Below are 22828 nucleotides of genomic sequence, written 5' to 3' on the forward strand. Positions count from 1 at the left end.
CAAATTTGCAATACTTGGGGTGCCTACGTGGCTCAGTCAGTTGAACATCTGACCCTTGTTTCCTGCAGTATCATGACCTCACGGTCATGGGATTGAGTCCTGTGTTGGACTTTGCACTGGGCAGGGAGCCTTTCTCTCTCTCTCTCTCTCTCTCTCTCTGCTCCTGCTCTGCTCGCATGTATGCACTCACTCTCTTTCTCAAAAAATAAAAATAAAAATAAATCTACAATAATTAATGAGGGTAATCAAATTTAGTAAATAAAATGATCAATTACATTTCTCTCTGCTAGAAATTGTATACTCCTTTTGTTAATTTTGTATTGAGCTGTTTATATAACTCATTTATATAACATATTTCTCATAGATATGGAAACGCTCATTACAAAACAAGTATCTTAACATTTTGTCATGTATGTTACAAATATTTTCTTTTTCCCCCAGATTAATTGATGGATAACTGACAAATATATGTATTAAAAGTGTACAGTGTGATTGATGATTTGATAGATGTGTCTATTGTCAAATGTTTACAACAATCAGGTTACATACATCACCTCACACAGTCACCTTTTGTGTGTGTGCATATGTGGGGTGAGAATGTTAAACTCTATTAAGAAATTTTAAGTACATGATATAGTTATTAACTTAGTCACCATGCTGTATAGTGGTGGGATTGCAGTACCATATGGTAGTTCTATTTTTAATTTTTTGAAGGAAATTCATTATGTTTTCCATAGTGGCTGCACCAATTTACATTCCTAGCAATGGTGTATAATATAAGATTTCTCCTTTCTTCATACCTTCACCAGTATCTGTCTTTTGTCTTTTTCCTAATAGCCAGTCTGACAAGGTGCAAGGTGATATTTTATCGTGTTTTTGATTTTCACTTGCCTGATAATTAGTGATATCAAGCACCTTTTCATGTAACTTGGCTTCTTTGTGTATGTAATCAAAATGATTAATATTTTATTGTACTAGTATTATAATAGATAGTGAAATATATTTCAAAATAGAAAATAAAACCTTGAGTTTCAACATATATAGCAATAATGCTCTTAATATTCCCCCTCAAACCATTATGGATCCCAGCACGCCCAGAGGTGCCCCATTCTCCTGGGAATTGCTGCTCTAGATCCCTTTTCTATTCCCTGTGGTACTGCCTTGGAGAAGGAGACAGTAGAAATCAAGCAAATGTATTTTTCTTTCCCTCATGTTACAAGGAATTTTAGATTTCTGAAACTCGGCAACAGTTATGTGTTTAGTATTTTTGTTCAGAGACTAAAGAAAGAGGCCAATTCTGATGCTAAAATAGATGATATCTGCCCAGACACAAAATCAGTTGCCCAAATGATCCATACTATTGCAGAATAAATACTGAGACATCCTTGTCCAAGTATCCATCTCCTGCCCTACCCATTCCCCCACCTACCTCCCCTCTGGTAACCATCAGTTTGTTATCAAGTTTATTTTTAAGTAATGGCCTAGAAATAGCTGGTCTACAAGCAAATATAATTTATTTAATTATATAAAAAATCTTGAATGAATCTTTGATGCTGGAGAGACCAAGAACAATTTGTCTTTTGCAGCTTCAATTCTTTTGTTTTACAACTTTAATCCTAGTACTTGGGCATCCTTGTAACACAGTTCTGGAGCGCAGAACTGTATCAGTGGAATGATGTTAATTTCCAGACTTCTTGGTCGTAAGAAAACTATGTTATGTGAAGCACAATTGAAATGTTAAGGTTGGTAAAGCTCAGTGCTTTGAGATGCTATATCTCCCTTGGAGTCTCCCACGTAGCCCCACTGATCAATATCACAATTAGCCCTTAAAGAAGAATCATAAAAAGGATAGTGATCCATTCTGCCAAACAGATATATTCCAAGGACCTTAAAATTTTTGTGCTTTTAGCTTTATTTATTGTAACAACTTATTTTTAAGACCACTCCTATAATTTTCAGAGCTTAAATAATTGGAGACTTTGAAAATGGAAATAAATAAATGAAGATTTTAAATATTCTATCTGTACAGTATAAATTCCCATCATAACTTTGAGTTATAAAAACAATTGTACTATAGACATTGAGTTCATTTTTTTTTGTTTTTCCTTTTTTTTTTTTTTTAAGTTTTTACTTGAATTCTGGTTAACATATAGTGTTAGTTTCAGGTATACAATAGTGATCCAACAGTTCCATTTATCACCTGGTGCTCGTCATGACAAGTATACTTCTCAATCCCCATCTCCTGCCCTACCCATTCCCCCACCTACCTCCCGTCTGGTAACCATCAGTTTGTTATCAAGTTTATTTTTAAGTAATGGCCTAGAAATAGCTGGTCTACAAGCAAATATAATTTATTTAATTATATAAAAAATCTTGAATGAATCTTTGATGCCAGAGAGACCAAGAACAATTTGTCTTTTGCAGCTTCAATTCTTTTGTTTTACAACTTTAATCCTAGTACTTTTTCTCTAGCCATTTTTTCTAGATTCCCTCTTCTTTCTTTCTTATTTTCCCCTCCTTTCCAGATTGATATTTAAATACATAGTTAGGTATTTGGAAAGAGGTAGGTTTAGGGATGATGGGTAAAATTAAGATTGAAGGCAGCTAATGTGTCAGAAGGTCTTAGATAAAATTTAGCCCAAATCCCATCTTTTGTAAATGGCAGAATAAGCTTTGGAGAAGATAATTATTTTGTATCTGTCTATATGTATATGTGTGTATTTTTCCCCCTGAGCTGAGAAAGGCAGTAAAAGAACCAAGACTAGTGTTAAATACTGTTAATTATTCATTAGTTTTAAATATAAAATTAAAAGGTATTTAGCTTAAATATGAGATATAATATGTATATATATATACATATATATATACTATGTATTAGAGGAAGTTGAGAAAAAGAAAAGAGACAAATATAAAGCTATATATACTTTTAGAATAACCTATCTTGCATTATGTCTAGTATCCATTTATCTATATGTTTATACTATATGTTGTATTTTATATTCTGTTTTGCAGAGCTCAACCTTATGGTACCAAGACTACTTTTAGTAAGAAACACTACACAAGAGACATTGAATCTATGAATATAGTCTTACTTGCTATTGCTGACTTTTTTTTTGGCCTAATTACTAGAATATTGATATTAATGCACTTGAAAATTTGCAGCTCTTTTACCTATCATTTACTTGTGATAATAAAATGGGTAGGTGGGTAATATTGTCCCTATTTTGAGATGAGAAAACTAAAATGTGCAACACACATTATAGGGCTAAGGTTACAGACTAAACACTGAAATAATCCCACCTCTGCTTAGAGCAGAAAGTCCATCCTTCTCTGCTATGTCCCATTTTCTCTAGAAAACTAACTTAAACTAGAAATCTTTTCTCTCCAAGGCCTCTTAGTTTTTGCTTCCTATTAAAAAAGACCTTATTTTTTTTTACTTTGTGTTTTACTTTTTGTCTGTCTCAAGATTGAGCATTTGAGATGCTCATTTGTCAGATAATAAAAAAGACAGTAATTGCAATTCTTAACTGAATGAAGGGTAAATCTCCTTCTCTAACTTTTTTACAGCTCAAGCTTCAACCATGAATTATAGGGAAAATTGACATGCCACTGGTTTCCTAGGACACTTCAGAAGAGACTGTCACATGGGAGTCAGCTTTATCACTTTATCACTGAGGAGGTAGAAGAGTATGTCACTGGTGAACTAAGTGCTTAGGTTGTGGACTGTCATAGGTTTTAAGATGAAAAATATCATTTTTCTGTTTAATCCACATGTTATAAGGGAATTAGATATCAAGGCTGGTCGTTAAACCACACTGAGCATTACTAATTTCGTCAGGCTGTTATTTGCTGCACACTAAGACAGGTAATTAGGAGCACTTCCATGAGTAATTTTGAAATGTGACAACTCACTAGGAAATCATTGCCAGTGTACCTTCGGTCTCTGAAAATGGAAAATACCACCATTGGAATGCTCAGTGTTACCCACTTCCATAAGCCAAGGACATGGCTTAATTATCTAAGGCTTAAAATTATACAATGCTCAATCAAACTGAACACGTGATATATGTACTGGAATTCAAGCTGCTCAGTATTTCTGGGGATTGCTAGACCCAAAACACTAGTCTACACCCGAGCTTTAAATGTGTAATCCTGTTTTGCCTTTCCAACAAATTTACTAAATGTGCTATCTATGCCTTATTATTTTCTGTCCTTCCTTGTAAACCTGAGTGCATGGAACTAGGCTAGAGTCTGGAGTGTGCTCTAAAGAACTCTGGTGATGATTTTGAAGTGTTTTGCAGTTTCATTAACCACTATTCCCAAATATTCTGTGAGATTTCAACCCCTGTGCCCCTTTGCAAATACATATTTCTTGAGATCTCCAAGACTTTTCACAAATCTTACTTTCTCTGTAAACCTGTCTGATACTTCTCTAAACCTGACATGACGGCCTTCCCTTCTTGGCTGTGGGCCAGTGCTTACTCTAAGCCCCCAAAGCAGTGACACTTTTCTTAGAGTTATCATAATTCACTGAGGGTTGTTGGTTTTTCTGTTCCTCTTTCCACTAGAATGTTGGGCTCCTGTGGCTTGGAAATCCCTTAATAATCTTTGTTCCCAATGTCTAGCACAGTGCCAACCTACAGTAAATGTTCAATTAATGTTAACTTGAAGTAACAACAAAAGCACTTCACCCTTTTGGTGACCCTCCCACTTAGGAATTATTTTCTTTTCTATCATTTCAGTCACTTAAAATTTATTCTGACTCATTTTATAGTCTCCCTTACAGTCTATTCTGTAGAATGTTCCATGTACCCTGAGAAGTATGTGTATTCTGCTGTTGTTGAGTGGAATATTTGGTAGATGTCTGTTAGGACTGATTTGTATATAATGTTCCGATCTTCTATTTCCCTGGTGGTCTTCTGTCTAGTTGTTCTATTCTTTATTGAAAATGAGGTATTGAAGTTCAACTGTTGTTAGAGAATTTTCTATTTCTCCAATCAGTTCTGTTAGTTTTTGCTTTGTGTATTATGCCCTTAATACAGTGAAATGAAAGGAGAAATCAATAACAGAAAAAAGTTGTGAGATACACAATTATGTGAAAATGAAGCAGCACATTTTAAATAATACATGCCTCAGAAAAAATCACAAGGGAAATTAGCAAATAATGTGAGAAGAATTAAAACAGAAACAGCACACTAAAACTTATGGAATGTGACAGAAGTAGAGCAGATAGAAATGTGTTTTTTAAAATCCATTATTGATTGTGAATGTGTCTGACATAAAAAGCGTGTGTGTGCATATATGTGTGTGTGCACATGTAAGACCAAATGACATAATGGTATGTACAAGATTCTGTTGTAATTTTTAAAGTAATTGTCATGAAATTTTTATGCTATAGGGGAGACCTAGGGAAGCAAAATACACAAGAAATAATGAAAAATTTTGTATTCCCATTTTACAGATAGGAAATCATGATTTAGAGACTAAAAGAGAATAGCCCAAGTTCACAGAGCTAGGAGACAGTCTGCTTTGAAATCGTCTGGTCCGCATCGTTCCTAGAAAAGACAGTCAAGGTAAGGGTGAGTACAGCAGAGATCAAAGGAGTGGGGAATTAATGGCAGTTTTTCTAGGACTCAAAGATTTTAGAATGAATGTGTGGGGAAAATCTGTTCTTCAGGCAGAGTTAATCTTAGAAGATAATCTATTTCAAGTTATGGCATTTTTGCCATTTTGCAGTGGTATTTTTGTAGAACATAAAAACGTCTATTTCAGGGCCATGTGAGCATAACTTTATATAGAATGTGCAAGTATGGGACGAGGAAGGATATGCTTGCTGCTTTAGCACCGCAGTGGAGATCTGCTCTGAATATGATGCCTGTCCTCAGAGATTAAAGGTGAAAACAAAACTCTTTGTGCGGCAAGGAGAAAACACAGGGAGTTGTCTCTTGCTGCACCTGCCCACACAGGTAGTTGTATCCACCCACCACCTGTTGTTGCATTTATATCTGCCACCCACTACTGGTGTTTCCTGCCGGGGTCTGGATATCTGGAAAGAGCCATAATTACTCTCTTGTCTAGGATCATCTCACCCAGTACCTCCATGAGAGATTTAACCCTGATGAAATGTTGATTACAGGAGACAGGGAAGCAAAAGACACAGGGAAAAGACGTCTCCAGTCCCTCGAGCATGAGCGTGCAGTTCATGGCAATGTATGTTCTTCAGACTTGGCTTTGGATCCTGGCTCTCTGCCTCACTTTGTGATTGTGGGTATATTGCAGAAGCCAAGTCACAGCCTCAGTGACTTAGTTGGTAAGATGGGAGAAGAATGGTTACTGATACTTGCAGCATTCAACAAAGAGCCTCTCTGTTTAGACCCTCCCTGTTTACTCAGCAGAACCATTAGCTTCTGCTGAATCAATGGCCAAATACTTACAAGTAGGAATATTTTTCTTCCTTGTCATGTTATGTAAGTCAAGAGAGGCATGCATGTCTTAGAGTGCCAGTCTTCAGGTGTATTCACCTAATAATAGTAACCCCCGTTTTTTCCCCTTCAATCTTAATAAAGCTTCCTTAATATCTTATTTACTTGTTTGCTTGTTTGTTTAAATGTTTATTTTTGAGGGAAAGAGAGTATGAGCAAGAGAGGGGCAGAGAGAGAGAGGAGGACAGAGGATCTGAAGCTGGCTCTGCACTGACAGCAGTGAGTCGGATGTGGGACTTGAACTCATGAACTGTAACATCATGACCTGTGCCAAAGTTGGATGCTTAATCCACTGAGCCACCCAGGCACTCCCCTAATAAATTCTTTTTTTTAATGTTTATTTTTGAGAGAGAAAGAGGTAGAGTGCAAACAGAGAGAGGGAGACACAGAATCCAAAGAGGCTCCAGGCTCTGAGCTGACAGAGCCCAACGGGGGGCTTGAACTCACGTGCTTTGAGATCATGACCTGAGCCAAAGTCGGATGCTTAACCAACTGAGCCACCCACCTACCCCCCTTACTATATTTTTAACTATATATTGATCAGATACTGAAAACATTTTTCTGATAACATAGGTGCTATAATTGTATTGTCACTGGTGTCATTTCAGATAGGAACTGATAACCAAAGACAGCTGGATGATACAATTTCGGGACCCCTTCCCTCCCTCAATATGAAAAGTGTAATTTTTAAGTCTTTTTCACATTTTGAGGGGCCATATAATGTTTCATCTGAATTACACTGTGTTAAACAGTTTGAAAGTTGCAATCCTCTATAAATTTTATTAACCTATTTTTACAGATAGTTGAAATCCACTAAGCAGATGCAACTTTGAGCAGGTTTCCTAGTGTTTTAATGTAAAGGGAAGAAAGACTGATTTTCTCCTGTCCCTCTCTTTGTCCTTGTGAATGAAGAACTTAAGTGGATGTTGACTAAATAAATAAGAAAAGGAGAGAAAAGAAAGAAGAGAAAAAGACTGAAAGCAGAAGGAAATTACTTGCTGTGTTAGTTTCCTAGGGCTACCAAAACAAAGTACCGCAATGGAATGATTTAAAACCACAGAAATGTATTTTCTTACAGTCCTGGAGGCTAGAAGGGTGAAATGAAGGTTTTGGCAGCATTGCTCTCCCTCCAAAGCCTCTAGGGGAGGATGCTTCTTCCTCGTCTCTGCCAGCTTCTGGTAGTCCCAGATGGTCCTTGGCTTGTAGGTGCTTTACTCCAGTCTCTGCCTCCCTCTTCATGTAACATTCTTCCAGTGCCCCTATGTTTACATCATCTTCCCTCTTACAAGAACACCAGTCATGTTGGATTAAGAACCCATCCTATTCTAGTATGTTTTCTTCTTTGCTTACCTAATTATATCTATAATGACCTTGTTGCAAAATAAAGTCACATTCTGTGTCCCCAAGGTTAGGACTTGAATGTATCTTGTTGAGGGACACAGTTCATTCCACGCCTCTAGTTGTTTATGGAAAGTCCAAGTAGGTTCTGTGGAGAAAATATTAAGCTTTAATTGGTGAGTACAGACAGTGGCAGCCACAACATAGGCTTAAGACTGGCTTTCCTGGGAGACAAAATAGCCTCCAGGAGAATTGAAATGAGTCAAAGCCCAAGAATCTCCTCACCCAAATTCCCTTTACGGATTGCCTATGAGGACACCATTAGAAATATGCTAGTTGAATAAATTTTTATATTCATTACAATTCAAATATCCCTTCACAGAATAATGCTTTGAACTGTGTTTGATTTTTTTATGCTCTAAGAATAAATGAGTTTGTCAGCTTTTTCCTGAAGGCAACTTTTGAGTTTCTGATGTAGACTGTATTAGAGCAGTGGATAACTACCAAATTATTTATTTTTATTTTATTTAAAATTTTTTTGATAACTGATTTAAAAAGAAGTCAAGACGATCAGAACAGAAATTTACAATCTGTTGAATCGGGTAGGGGGAGAGGAAATCTTCATAACTCCTCACTAGACCACAAAAGTACTTCATGAATAGTTAGATGAGAACGTAGTAATTCTGCATTTCCTGGTGCATTTTGAAAACATGACAATAAGAATATATGTATGTCCTAACCGTGTTTAGTTGAAATTGGGGGGAGAAGGGAAAACAACTTTTATTCTTCCTTTCTCTACCAGATGCCTCAAATTATTATGCTGAATGAGTGGTATCGAATTTCCATTTTCACATTAATTTACTCCCTAAATTGTACTGTCAGGCTAGGTTTCTGTTTTGTTTTGTTTCTTAAAGAGAGAAAGTGTAAATTGGGGAGGGGAAAGAAACTCTTAAGCAGGCTCCACGCCCAACGCAGAGCCAGATCTCACAACCATGAGACCATGACCTGAGCCAAAATCCAGTCTGAGTCTTAACAAACAGAGCCACCTAGGCGCCCCTGTGAGACTGATTTTACTCTTCATCTGTTCGCCGTTTTTTCCTGGTTCTTAAGTATCTCCTAAAAATTACCGATCTAAAAGAGCATCTAAAGTAAATGAACATGTACCTCACAGATGGATTAAGATGAATTGGCTGGACAATAAAAGTATACTCTTAAACATGCCTGTTTCTTGTAAGAATATTTTCTTAAAATTGTATGTTATTTTTAAAGCAGTAAATGGATTTTTTTAAGCTTAAATAATAGCACACTTGGTGGAAATCTGATTTTAAAAAGTACCTACAGAGGCGCCTGGGTGGCTCAGCCGGTTAAGCATCCAACTCTTGGTTTTGGCTCAGATCATGATCTTGTGTTTCAGGAGTTTGAGCCCCACACTGGGCTCTGCACTGATAGTACTTGTGATTTTCTCTCTCCCTCCCTTTCTCTGCTCCTCCCCACTCGGATGTGCTCTCTCGCTCACTCTCTCTCTCCCTCTCTCCCTCTCTCCCTCTCTCCCTCTCTCCCTCTCTCCCTCTCTCTCTCTCTCTCTATCAAATAAAAATTCCCACAGATACTTTGTCAGTATGGATAAATCTTTATTTTACAAAATGTAAGTGAGTCAGTTGATTTATCACCATGGTATATAGATGTCAACCCTTCATCACATTGGTCTTTTCCTTGAAACATAAAAATAGATTGGGCCAGTGCTTGAGACTAGTTTGCTACAGTTCTTACAAAAGGCAATAAACACATATGGCCCTCTGACTATTGGCTAACTTGGATGTTTCTTAATCTGCATTATTAAGTTTTTGATAAAAGTAGACTAGGAAGAAGACAGTTGGGTCAGGCATATCTGTGCCTTAGTGCTGCACACAGTCCTGTGTTTTCTTTCACAATGGAAAATAGATCCTAGCTTCTAAGGGAGCACACTCTTGAACAGATAAGAGGTTTCCACACTAACGAGGGAGCAGATTCTCCATGAGCTCAAGGCCTGGAAACCATGTGTGTCATAGTGGAATTCGTTGAGTTGATGCCAAAAAGTGACCCTCAGCTGGGGCCAGAAAGAACTCTGTCATGTGTTTATGGCCTGCCTCTCTCTCCCTGTTAACCTCCTTTCTCCTACACATCAGGCAGTGGGTCTGTTCTGAGTGCATTCTTTTTGAAGTCAGCTTTTGAGTCAGTTTGTGAAAGGCCATTAATTTTTCATTTCCATGAGGATTATATTCACTACCCACTAGAAATGATGTAGAAAGTGGAGTTTTACTTTCACATTTGTCCCTAAAAAAAAGTCACAACAGGACATAAAACGATGTGAGTTTGTGATATTGGCATCTCAGGCAATACTGTGCTGCGTGAGGTTTTTATCACCACTGGGAGTGAAAGAGCACAAAGTCTTCCTTGTAGCACAAAATGAATGCTGCTTTGTGGTTTAAAGAAACCATGAAACCCCTTCTCATAACAGGAAAAGAAAAGGTCCTCCTTGGATGACACTGAATGGTGACGGACGAAGAAACAGCACTAGAAATAGGATGGCCCAGTGGGGAACTCAGTGAGTTACCTTTTCTTTGAGAATTAGATAAGACTGTTTACCACATAAACATGCCTCTGTGAGCTTTAAAAACTCTAGCAATCTCATAAACTTCAGCGTAGCACCGTCCAATGGCCATTGCAATTCGGCCCTGTGTTGTTTTCAATTGGTTCTGCACTAACGCTTTATGTGTGTGCGTTGGAGGTAGGGATGGTTATGAGCATAATGGATATGTTGTAAATGTTTCCAATCTTTCATTGCTGTCTAAACTTTTGTTCCTAGCGTTTTGTTCTCCCAAAACATCATACTTTCTGAAGATCTCATGGCACTGCACATGCCATTTTTTTTTTCTGGGCAGAATATCCTACTATTTATCACACATATATCAACACAGCACAATTTACCCATCCTCAGAACTGGTTTCTTTGTCAGATCTTTCTCATCCAACCTATTTGATTGGTGTTCCATCTTGTGGAAAGAAGTTGGAAACTTATATTGAGCTCTGTTTTAGTCTTATTATATTACATTATAGTTTTTGAATTCTTTAAAAATTCAAGAAATATTTCATTTATCTTTGTATCACTGTGTCACTGGTACATAGCACAGTATCTGGCAAAGAGTAGATACTCACACCATTCACTTGAACTGAGTCAGTGAATGAAGGGTGGGTAAGGGGGTAAGTCAATGGACACGTACTGCAAGACCGTTACCAAATTCCTGAAGTGTAGTACCAACTGGTGTTCTGTCCCATGTGGTCATTTGTTCATGTATTTGCATTTCATTTATGTGTTTCTTTGGCAAATATTTCTTGAGGATCCACTCTGTCCAGAGATTATAATGGACACTGGGAATATATCAATGTATGAGACATCTTTTGCTCTCAAATTACTGAAGGATAACCAGCCTCATGGTTTATCTTTGTTTGGAGACTTTTCCATCTTTAATCAGAGAAAATACAAGTACACCACAAAAGGTAGTACTCAGCATGACAGCCTGTGTCCCAGTCTGTAAATATCTCTGGCTGAAAGCGTGACAAAGACTCCACTGCTGACATTACCCAACTGAGCCACAGAGTGAGCTTCACAGCCTCAAAGCCACCTTTGTTATTTACTAATTGCTTTTAACCTCCCAGACTGTGCGTCTCTGCCACATTACTCCTCTTTGATTTATAGTGATCGGCCATGTTTCTTTGTTCTAGCTGGAAAGGTGGCTGCGCACACTTTGTCTCTTCACTTGCTTATGACAATAACATGTTGCATTTTCAGAAGCTCTTTGTCTGAGGACAGATTTTAGATAACAACCATCGGCATAAACACCATACAAGTGCCCATAATCACAAATACAGATATATATCTTGAAAACAGCTAATAGTGATGTATTATATTTTTGCAATGAATTTAATAGTTTGAGTTCTAAAATAATACATGCCTTAACATACCTAAGATTAATTCTATTGGAGGAAAAAGATCTATTTGTGGAAATCAGACTTTTAATATTCATGCAGAAATGCATGTGATCTTGTCACAGTGTCTGATAAGGGAAGGAAGATGTAAGATAGACTGCAGTGACCTGCACACCCCTTTTCCTGGCTAATTAATGAATTATATTGGCTAAGAGGGTACCTTTCATTTCTTCTTGGTGATGGAACGCATTTCATCCTCATTCACATTAATCATTATATTTTCTAAGTTAAATATACTCTTGCATTAAAAAGAAAAAATCAAGATTTTCTTCCTTAGAGAGTCAAGATGGGAGCATTGTCAGTATTTTCCATTTTTATGGCAGGTATGTCTTCAGTTGAAGTATAGATTTAAATTGTCAGTTCTACTTGTGAATTGCCCCTTTATATTTTTTCCTGTTGTTCTCACCAGTCATTGTCCCACCTTCTCCCCATACTCCATCCACTCACTGGTACAGTGTTCTTGTAAATACATTAGACAGTTAAGTAAGGTGCAGGGAAATGTCCATTTGGCATTGCCTATCAAGACTGGTGGGTAGGGACGGGAATATGGGAATAGCATGTAAATGATTTAAACTATTCTACTTTTGCAGCATCCAGCATTATGGTGCTTCCTGGGAAGGTGATTTTAACTGGCACTTTCATGAGTTAAAAGTAAAAGTTTGGTAAATATTAAAATTACTTACAACATACTAGATGCAAGTAGGTTCTTATAATGACCACAGAGCAAGCAAGTATAAGTAACGTGCAGTAGAGACATACACAATTTCTTTCTTTATTTTTAATTTGAAGATATAGCCATGTAGAAGTTTTTCAAATTAACAAAGATGTAAAACACTTTTTTATTAATAATTAGGTAAATTCTGCATTGTTTCTAGCCATAGTCCCATTGCCCAATACAAGTGGAGGGATTATAATATATATACATTGTCTTTTAATATAATATATATTTAGATATTGCCCTCTGGTGATTTGTGACCCTAATTCCCATGTGGAATGACTGCTTTAATTAGAAAATCAGTTAGCAAATATTAATTAAATAGTTAAGGGTAATGCTATGGAGAAAGTTGAAATTATAGACATTTTTCCTTTTGCTCAAGAACTTTTACATAACATCAAGGAGATACATAACAGAAGCTGAAGATGCTTTGCTTTTTCCTGAAGTATGTTTCCCTGTTCCTGAATTCTCCCCACAATGTCACCTCCTCCAGGAAGCCTCACTGGACATCTCTGTCTATGTTAGATGCTTTACATCTATGTTCCCATAGAAAGAAAAGGGCTAGTCACTACTCAGTCAAGGTCTAAAATGATCCAAACTGGGAAAGAGCAGTTTGGATTTGATATTTAGGAAATTTTTCTGGGAGAAGGTGCCGTTTATGTTGAAACCTGAGGGATTGTTAAAGTTGGTTTTGTAGAAAGGAGAGGGAAGGATATCTAATGATTTTCAGTCAAATTTTGAAGAAAAGGAGTAAGTTCACATTTCTACTTCATTAAGAAAGAATAAAATATTATATGATTTCAGGATAATTGAATAATCATAGGAAAAAGAAATTCCATTACTTCACACTAACCACAATTAGTTCCTTACTTCATTTCCTTACTTCACAATTCCAGGTGAATTAAAGACAAAAAACAGAAGCCAAAGCAAAACTGCTTTTAAAAAATTATTATGTAAAAATATCAAAAGATAGTGTTACCACCTTGTTTAAACAAGACAACTTTTTAAAATCACAAAAATAAAAATTATTAAAGGGAAGATTAATAAACTGAACATCAAAGCTTTTAGTATACCAAATAAAAGCAGTATAAACAAAGTTAAATCACACAATAGCCTGGGAGAAATTGATAACAACCTACATAACAGGTAACACAATTATACCAGAATATAAAAATATCTGTCATTTGGTATGAAACAAACAAAAAATTATCACTTAGAAAAAATATGCAAAAGCTGTGGGCAAAAAGATTCACAGAAGAAGATAATTGCCTTACAAATATATACAGTGATGCCCAATGTTTCAATTTTTTTTTTCGTTTTGTTTTTGTTCTTTTTTTTTTGAGAAAAACAGAGTGCATGAGAATGTGGGAGGGGCTGTAGGCATGGAGCCTGATGCGGGGCTTGAACTCAGGAACATGAAATCGTGACCTGAACTGCAATGAGCACTTAACCAATTGACCCACCTAGGTGCCTAGATGTCAAATGGTTTTTTAACCAAACTTAGAAAATGATGTATTTTCTATTGTAAATAGAAAATATTTGACAATAGTCAAAATGTTTTGTATTCTCAAAGTTCTGTGAAGTCATGGGGAAATTGGGCACCATCATTTACTGTTGGGTACTGTGAGCTGATTTCGTTCTTTGCAGGTCCGTTACATAGTAAAGTGAACATCTTTCACATTCATGGTGACCAGTCAAGTTTGAATAGCTTTACCCCATTTAAGGATATTTCAACATTATGTACTCTACTTTCTTAACCTAGAGCTAACACTCGGACTTCCAGTTCAGGGCTCTGACTTCCAGCCTCGCCTTTATGTTGAGCACAGACTTGTGACCCCAACGCCATCAGTCAGAACCACTATTACCCAACTTGTATTGCAAAGTGAGCAATGCAGACAAAAAAAGCTAGGCATGGGACTTCCATTCGTCCGTTTTCTTTCTCTCTCCCTCAGTCACTCTCTCGCTCTGGCTCTCTCATCTCTTCAAGCCCAGGTAGCAGCAGCCGCTCCTCCTTCCAGCGGAGATAATGGCAGTCTGGAAGGGTACACTGAGACTGCTTGGAAAAGTTTCACTGGCAGAATTGATATCAGTAGTTTCCCCCTATTGCTCCCTGGGGCTGCTGCAGTGGTTGGTTGTGGGTTTACTGTAAAGCTAGTTTGGGACACGGTTTCAGGAAGCACAGACTCCATTCAGGAATATCTCCAGGGCACCTAGCAACCTTGTGATGCTCCCAATATCCTTGAAAAAAAATTTTTTTTCTGCACCGCCCCCCCCCCCAGACAGTCAGCTTCTGCTGTGTTTAGTCAGAAACTCCCATTGGTAGAAATTTTATGGAAAATAACAAGAATAGAAAGGAAGAGAGGAAGGGGGAATGAAAAATGTGCTACCTTATATTCTGGTAATAATAAAATATACCATAGCACATAACTTAAGACAGTCTGACCATAAGTATACTGTGTAATAATAAAGAAAAACGTGGGGGGTGGGGAGTGAGGAATATATACTCCTTTTAATTGTGAAATAGATAATAAGATGCAGTATAGTCATATAACTAAATATTTATTTATTAGAAACAGATTTATATAAAACATATATTATAAAAACATAAGTCTCTATATCTTTTATTTTTAGATAAATATCTACATATCTACTCCAGTTATACCTCAGAGAAGGCAGAAGTAAAGGGAAGAATAAAAGTGGGTAATGAGAAATTGAAACTCCAGCTTCATTTATAATGTATCACTCAAAAGAAAATATATTCCTGTCTTGCTAATAAGTTAAAAATAAATTTAAATACCAGTATCTATGAAGTTTTTCAAAGATTTTATGAATAGAAAATAAATAAGTAGAATTGATTCCAAATACATATGAATCAATAAATGAAATTTCCAGCTTTAGTATTTTAATGGAAGTGCTATAATCAGTTACAAGTATATGGAAATGTCTTCCATCTCCAAACTACCTGAAAGGAACTTTTGAAAGACTTTTGAAGGGAACTAACTTATATGGTCTCAAAATTTGGAATGCTACAGAGTCCTTATTATTTTAAAATTTATGAAATATGCCGACAAATGAGATTAGAAATTTGAAGATCTTTTGGACCAAAATAGCTTCTCCTTTGCAGATGTGTTTCTTTTAGGATCAGGATTAAGATATATTACTATGTGAAGATGAAGTTTTCTCCCTATTCCCAGAAGATGTCAGTTGCTACAATAATCAAGTCCAGAGTTAAATTTACTTTTTAAAATGAGGTTTTCAAATTATAAAGCAGATTATAACCATGCCCCAGAGCCATCTTCTTTTTATTGCATTATTCTTACATAGAAGCCATCGTGATTCGGATGGCAGAGATTAGCTTGAGTAGGTGGTACTGAGTTAATTCATATCCTGGTTGCCCTGGGAGACCTAAATTTAAGCTGCCTATTCTTTCCTAGGGCAAGAAATAAAAATGAGTCAAGTGCCATTTTCTTGGTGCTGTGCATTTCAGAACTTAGGCTTTGCCTCGTTTTTCACTTAGAGCTACCATTTATTTACATTTTCTCTACAAGGAAGGTTTTACACTGCCAACTTTGGTTGAACATCAGGGAAACTGAAAGGATTTGTTGAACATATAACCGGAGTTTAGGCACTAAATGAATGAATGGATCCATGAATAAGTTGAATGGTGAGTTTGAGTTCATTCATTCACTTGTAAGTCATTCAAAGACAGCTTGTTTAAAAATCATCAAGTGGGACAAAATCATATTGGGAGACTGCTTACCAAGAGAGTCAAGGCCCTTAAAGTAGGGACTGTATTTATACCTCAGTGATCCTCCACTGGGGAAACATTTGTTGAGTGATTTCCCTGTGACAGACATCATACCAGTCATTTACAAAGATGAATACATCAGTGTCATCACTCTCAGTGAGGACTTGCACTCTGGCGTAGTCGGATGTGTAAACTGATATTTTCAAAAAAAATCAGAGCCAAGTGGGGTAATTCTTTATGTCCTCTATAATTCCAGTAATGGAGCTCTGCCTATATACTTTTTTAAAGTGCTTAATAAATATTACTTCAGTGAATTGATGTTCATAATGTTCATTATAGATACAGAAAGATTTATTATCTGATGTCCTTCTCTCCCAGTGTCTTTGATATAAGGCAGCTGACAAAAAACAAAGGCAGGTCCATGGTTTTGTCATGCCATTCACTGGTATAATAGGGCAAAGGGGTTAAAGCTAGAAACTACCCATATCAGAATTGATTAAAATCAACACACACTTTGTATCTAAATTATTTTCTGTGGCTACTTAAAGGGAAACCTCTCCTGCTCTTTTACAGCCTCTGATTAAAAAAAGGGAAAAGACAAGAAACATAGTCAAAAGCTGCCTGACCTTTTGTACAGAGCTGTTGTCAAGACTGGTACCATTTTGCCCTTGTATGATCAGGAATTGCAACAGTGCTGCATAAAATAGAGTCAAATGACGGCTCTGCATGTAAAACAGGGCTCTGAGTGTCTGCCCGCACCCTCCTCTTAAAGCCTTTTCTCACTGCTTGCTGTCTCCACGGTAACAGCATCACTGGGATTCTGTTGAAGTGTATTTTGAAAGCTGCTTTTACCTGAGAAGTTAGCATATGACAGAGCTGCCCTGCTCTCTGGTCCTCTCATTATTTTTCTAATAAAAATATTTTTATTATATTATTTTTCTAATAAAAAAGCATGTATGGAATAGCATTTGCTTATTAATAATCAGAAGTCTATATTATTCCTTTTTAAAAATTTTTGTGGGGGTCTTCAAAATAATTATGATGCTCAGAGTGTCATCATGCTTTTTAAAACTGTTATATGCACAGTTTTAATAAATGAATAAGCAGATAGATTTGAGTTCAGCCAAAGCATTTGTACTATGCTTCCAAGTTGACAAAAATATTCATGGCAAGAACCCTGGATCAAGAGTCAGGAGGCATGTGTTTCTGTTCAAGTTTCACTACAGGCGAGTATTGTGATCTTGGTCAAATCACGTCTACCAGGATTCACTTTTCTCATGTAGATAGTAAGACTAAATGAGATGATGTTGAAAGGGTCTCCCTAACTTTCCCTCATTCTCTCTGTAGATTAGAACCCATTTTACTTAATGAATGATGGATTCCATGGTCCTTTTTTCCACTGATGATTCCCCAGTGCCCAATATTCTTGTCTATGAACCCATTCTCTATTTTCATCAGCATTCTGTCTCTAATATTGCATCTGAGTCTTAAAAGAACACCAAGCGTGGCAGTAGCCTTATTGTGGATTTGCTTCTTTACATAAGTTCATGAAAAAGTCGATAAAGTGTACATCTGTGCTGTCCAACTCTATAGCCACTGGCCACGTGTGACTATTTAAATTTAAATTGAAGTCAGTTGAAATTGAATTAAGTTAAAAAGGTATGTCCTCAGTTGCAATAGCTACATGAGGCTAAAGGTATCTCACTGAAGAACACAAACATAAAACATTTCCTTCACTGCAGTACATGCTATTGGACAGGACAGGCTTAGATCAATTCTTATTTCTGCCACCAAAATGTCCTTTTTCAGTCTTAAGGAAAAAGGAACAGCCTTGTGCTTGAGGATTCTGTTCTGTCTGTGAATTAACAATGTGACTGTGCTTGGGAAGCCAGCTAATTACTTGCGAGGTGAAGTCCTAATACTCAGTAGAGTACCTAACGTGTCTGACACCTAGAAGATGCTCTGAAAGTATTTACTGAATGAATAACTAAATGAAAGAATAAATGAATTCAAAGTCAAGTTTGGTCATTTTTATCGCATCTCAGGAAGCCAGCTTAAAGAAAATTAATTTATTTTTGTAGCAGCTGTTGAGAGAACCTGCCCAGTAGAATAAAAATAATGTCTAACTAATGTGGTTTTAACGATTTGATCATAAACTCATGTGCCTACATACATAGGAAGGTATGTAATAAATTTAAGGGACTACATGTAAGAAACTCTAAGGAGTAGTAGGTCTATGTCAAACTAAAAGGAATATTCTATTGATTTTCATGAAAAAGAAGCCAGAAACCTAGATATTTATGTGAAATCTTATAAGTTTCAACATTGGAAAGTATTTGTCTCTCTGTAATCTACCTAATATGATTGACTTGGAATACACAGTCATGTTTTGGGTAAATATTAGATCAGGTACTTTATTAAAGTTTTCTAAATCATTAAGTTATCATTTTGAGAGGTTATGTAAAGTCCAGATTATCCTAACTAAAAAGTAGCAGAGCCAGGAAGAAAACTCCAATAATCTGTGGTTGATTTCTCTTTTTCTTGAAAGAACTTATGTTTTTGTTTTTAACTTTTTTTTATTACATTTGTTTATTTTGAGAGAGAGAGAGACAGACAGAGACAGAATGTAAGTTGGGGAGGAGCAGAGACAGAAAGGGAGACACGGAATCCAAAGCCGGGTCCAGGTTCTGAGCTGTCAGCTCAGAGCCCACACAGAGCTCAAACTCACGAGTGTGAGATCACGACCTGAGTTGAAGTTGGACACTCAACCAACTGAGCTGCCCAGGCACCCCTTTATTTTATTTTATTTTATTTTTTTTAAATAGTTTATTGTCAAATTGATTTCCATACAACACCCAGTGCTCTTCCCCACAAGTGCCCTCCTCCATCACCATCCCCCCGCCCCCTTCCCCTTCAACCCTCAGTTCGTTTTCAGTATTCAATAGTCTCTCAAGTTTTGCATCCCTCTCTCTCCCCAACTCTCTTTCCCTCTCCCCCTCCCTCTGGTCCTCCATTAGGTAGGGTTCTCCTGTTTCCCTGTTAAACCTATGAGTGCAAATATATGGTATCTGTCCTTCTCTGCCAGGCACCCCTTGAATGAACTTATGTTAATGACAATGAAAAATAATTTTTAAAGGGATTCAAGAGGTGCTCTATTTATTTCTGCACAACTGTTTCAAGCTTACTACACTAAATTTTTTAAAAATACAACTTGCCCAAAGTCTTTTTTAAAATAATTTATTCCTGATTTATTCATCAAAGAGTTATTAAATTTCTGCTATAATCCAAATATCATATTAACTTCACAGAAGAATGGGACACAACGTACCCTTTTATAAGATAAAATAATAGCAATAGTTATGCAAAGCCTTATTGTAGAGGAAAGGCTTATATGCAAAAAACTCATCAGCAGGGATGATGTGATGTCAGCTTTTCTCATTTCCTACTGCTCCTGCAGAGGGGACTGAGGGGACTCAAAAAGTCCCTCCTGTCAAGGGGCTACATCTCAGAGATAAGCTGAATCTAAAGGTGTTACAAGGATTGTGCACACATAGCACCTGACACTATAGAACAAAGGAGTGAGACCAGGATGTAGAAGTGTTCATTGACCTGCAAACTCACCCCACACATAAATGCTACGAGTATTTTCTTTCCATATATGTTTTAGGATGGAGTTGAGAATAAAACTTATTTCTGTGGTACCTTTGCATTTCCTCTAAAATGCATGTGCCCACAACAAAGAGAACTAGCTGGGTTTAGGAATAGTTTCTTTAGATCATGAAAAACCGATGAGATTGTTGAGCATGGAAAAAATCAGTCTTTTTTTTTTTCCTTCAATCCCAGCTTTGCCATTTTCCCATGCAATGCCCTATGCCAGTTATGCTCTCTTGCCTCAGTTTCTTTACTTGTAAAATAATGACCATAGTAGTGTTGACCTCACAAGTCATTCTGCAAGGATTACATGAATAAGGTGCTTGGGAAAAGGCCTTATATCAGAAGTAGTTGATAAATGTTGATTATTTTTATTACTACTTGCAAACACTGATGGTTTGCTCTACAGTCTGCGATGATACATAGGACTTGGAGAGCAAACTTCTTATAATCAGCCTCCAGTATACACTAGACCACCTGGTGTGTGAAGGTTGGGGAAGAGCTAGTAGTTATTCTTTAAGGCAGTCTCAGATAAAAGGTAACCGTCTCTCCTCATGCTGCCAAGACTAGTGTCTTATTTAATGACCTATAAGCCATATTTGCTGAGTCTTATCAAACAAAACGTTCACTAGAGATATACATGGCAATAAATGCTTTAATATAGAAAAAAACAAAAACTAATGTTTTGCCAATAGGTGCTATCATATTCATCTGTTTTCTGCAAATTTTCTGCCTTTCCAGAGCCGCATTCCCTCTCATCAACTGTCTTGGCCTTTTGCAAAATCTGATTCTCCCTTTGTTTCATTCTTTAATATATAGTTTTCTATCTCCAGTGGCTGAAATACAATAGATCTCTAGTAAATATGGATTGAATTAAATTGAATCCACACACACACGTGTGTGTGTGTGTGTATAATGTTATAGTCTTCCATTTGAAAATATTTAGGGTAGTTTTCAGCTAATGATCATCAAATAGGAACTTTTTACTTTACTGGTTTCTTTTACATTCCACAATAAATAATAAATAGGTAAAGTGTTGAGAGATAGAAAGAGAGGCATTGACAAAGAGAAATGTCATAGCCCTAAGCCAGTAACCTTGTAGTACATCTGCCAAATGCCATACTGTATATGACAGGGTCCATGCTGGGAGCTTACGCATGGTACCTAAGATGGCTGGGCAGCATACAGATTTCCTGCAAAGTAAATGGCATCATCTTAAAAGGTATATTCACTGGTGCTGTGATTTAAAGCAGGTGGTCTCAGCCTGTGGAGGTGCCTCTCTGAAGGTGGGCCATGTCCCTCTAGAGACAGTTCAGTACCACGGAATGTCAGATAGGAGGTGAGACAACAGGAAAAACATGACAGTAAGTTATTTCTATTGTCAATGACCGAATGTTCTAGCCAGGGGACAGTCAGAGCTAAAGTGGGTGGCGAAAGAAGAGGCTGTACCACCTTGAATAGCATAGATGCTGAACCATGAAGGGCTTTGTTATAATGACACTAAACTCTTGAATAGGAAAACCAAAAGGAAATAATGCTGTCTTTCCTGGGGTGAAGAAAATTAACATACTGGATGAGAGGGTGTTTGAAACAACAAATCCAAGTAAGGGTTTCTCACTCAGTCATGCCACGCTTTGAATTATTCCTTAGCAGGCCGCTGGGCCTTTTCAAGAGTATTAACAAATATAAAGAGTCCCATAAAGTGAAATCTGCATGAATAAAATCTGCAAAATTTAAACATTTTTAAGTGAGAAAAAGAGCATAAGCAAAAAAAAGATTGAAAAACACACATCACATAATATTATCCATAGCCAAATATGATAGACGATGTGAGTTATTTTCAGAAAGTGCTAAAAATATTAAAGTTCAAGAAGAGAATAGACGACAATGAAAGGAGATGCAAGATGCAGTAGCAAAACCCAGGGAACAACTTAATATATACAAATAAAAATATATATATATATTTGGCCTAAAGACAACAGAGGACATGAGAGTATATGCTATTGAAGGAACAGTGACATACAAGTGATAAGAGAAGGAGGATGATACTTGGGTTGAAAGGAGATTCTCCACATACACATTGTTATTAAGAAAGGGGAAATTTTAAACATAAAATAAAGCTTTTCTAACATAAAGATCCATATATTCAATTAAAAATGACATGCATGGTCTAGGAGAAATTGGTAGAAATAATCACAGCAAGATAGATCTTAGTAAAATTAATAAGATTTGAATAAAAATATTATTTAAATAGATAAGCAGTTAAAATAACAACAAACATCCACTTTGTGAGTTGTTTAGGACAGCATGGAATTGGGTGGTGTGGGAAATCAAATAGCTGTGTCCTGGTTAAGGAGATTATAGGAAACGCATTACACTGCTTTCTGACTCTGCTGTAAAGAGCTCACCAGTATCTAGTTAATGGTATATGGAGGTTGGATCCTGCCTGTTCTCATTGAATTCCTTAGACCATGCTATCTATGGAATATTTTATCTTGTTTTCCACCCGACTTTCTACATCCACTCTTTTGTAGTCTCATTATAGTCTTGGGAACACCTTGTTTTTTTGTACACTTTCTATGCTTTCTATATGTTCTTACTGGCATGTAGCCATGGACATATTGTATAATGTTTTCCCTATCTGTATACCTAATAAATATGGGAGCTTGAGAGCAGCTCAGGGAGACTCCCCTTAGCCTCCTTGTCACCTCTTTTGACTTGTGGAGTCTTGAGTAATTCTTTCTGCTGTTCTTGGCTTTGCTGAACCCACCGGTAGTCACATGATTGTCTGAAGGCAGAATATACAATAATAGATAACATTCCTAAAAAAAGAGTGTGGTCCACAGGTTTTATATATATCCAATTTGAC

The 22828-nt window shown here is 36.7% G+C and overlaps 1 long non-coding RNA gene across 1 annotated transcript in view; it reads left to right on the forward strand.

Moving 5' to 3' along the window:
* The first annotated feature begins 3620 nt into the window (after positions 1-3620).
* The window catches only part of LOC115306224, a 47042-nt gene continuing 27834 nt past the window's right edge, over positions 3621-22828 (forward strand). The window contains exon 1 of the long non-coding RNA XR_003915255.1: positions 3621-3679. This is a non-coding gene — a long non-coding RNA (uncharacterized LOC115306224). The remainder of the gene's footprint in view (positions 3680-22828) is intronic.

This window comes from Suricata suricatta, chromosome 11 (genome assembly GCF_006229205.1).
Source record: "Suricata suricatta isolate VVHF042 chromosome 11, meerkat_22Aug2017_6uvM2_HiC, whole genome shotgun sequence".
Lineage (NCBI taxonomy): Eukaryota > Metazoa > Chordata > Mammalia > Carnivora > Herpestidae > Suricata > Suricata suricatta.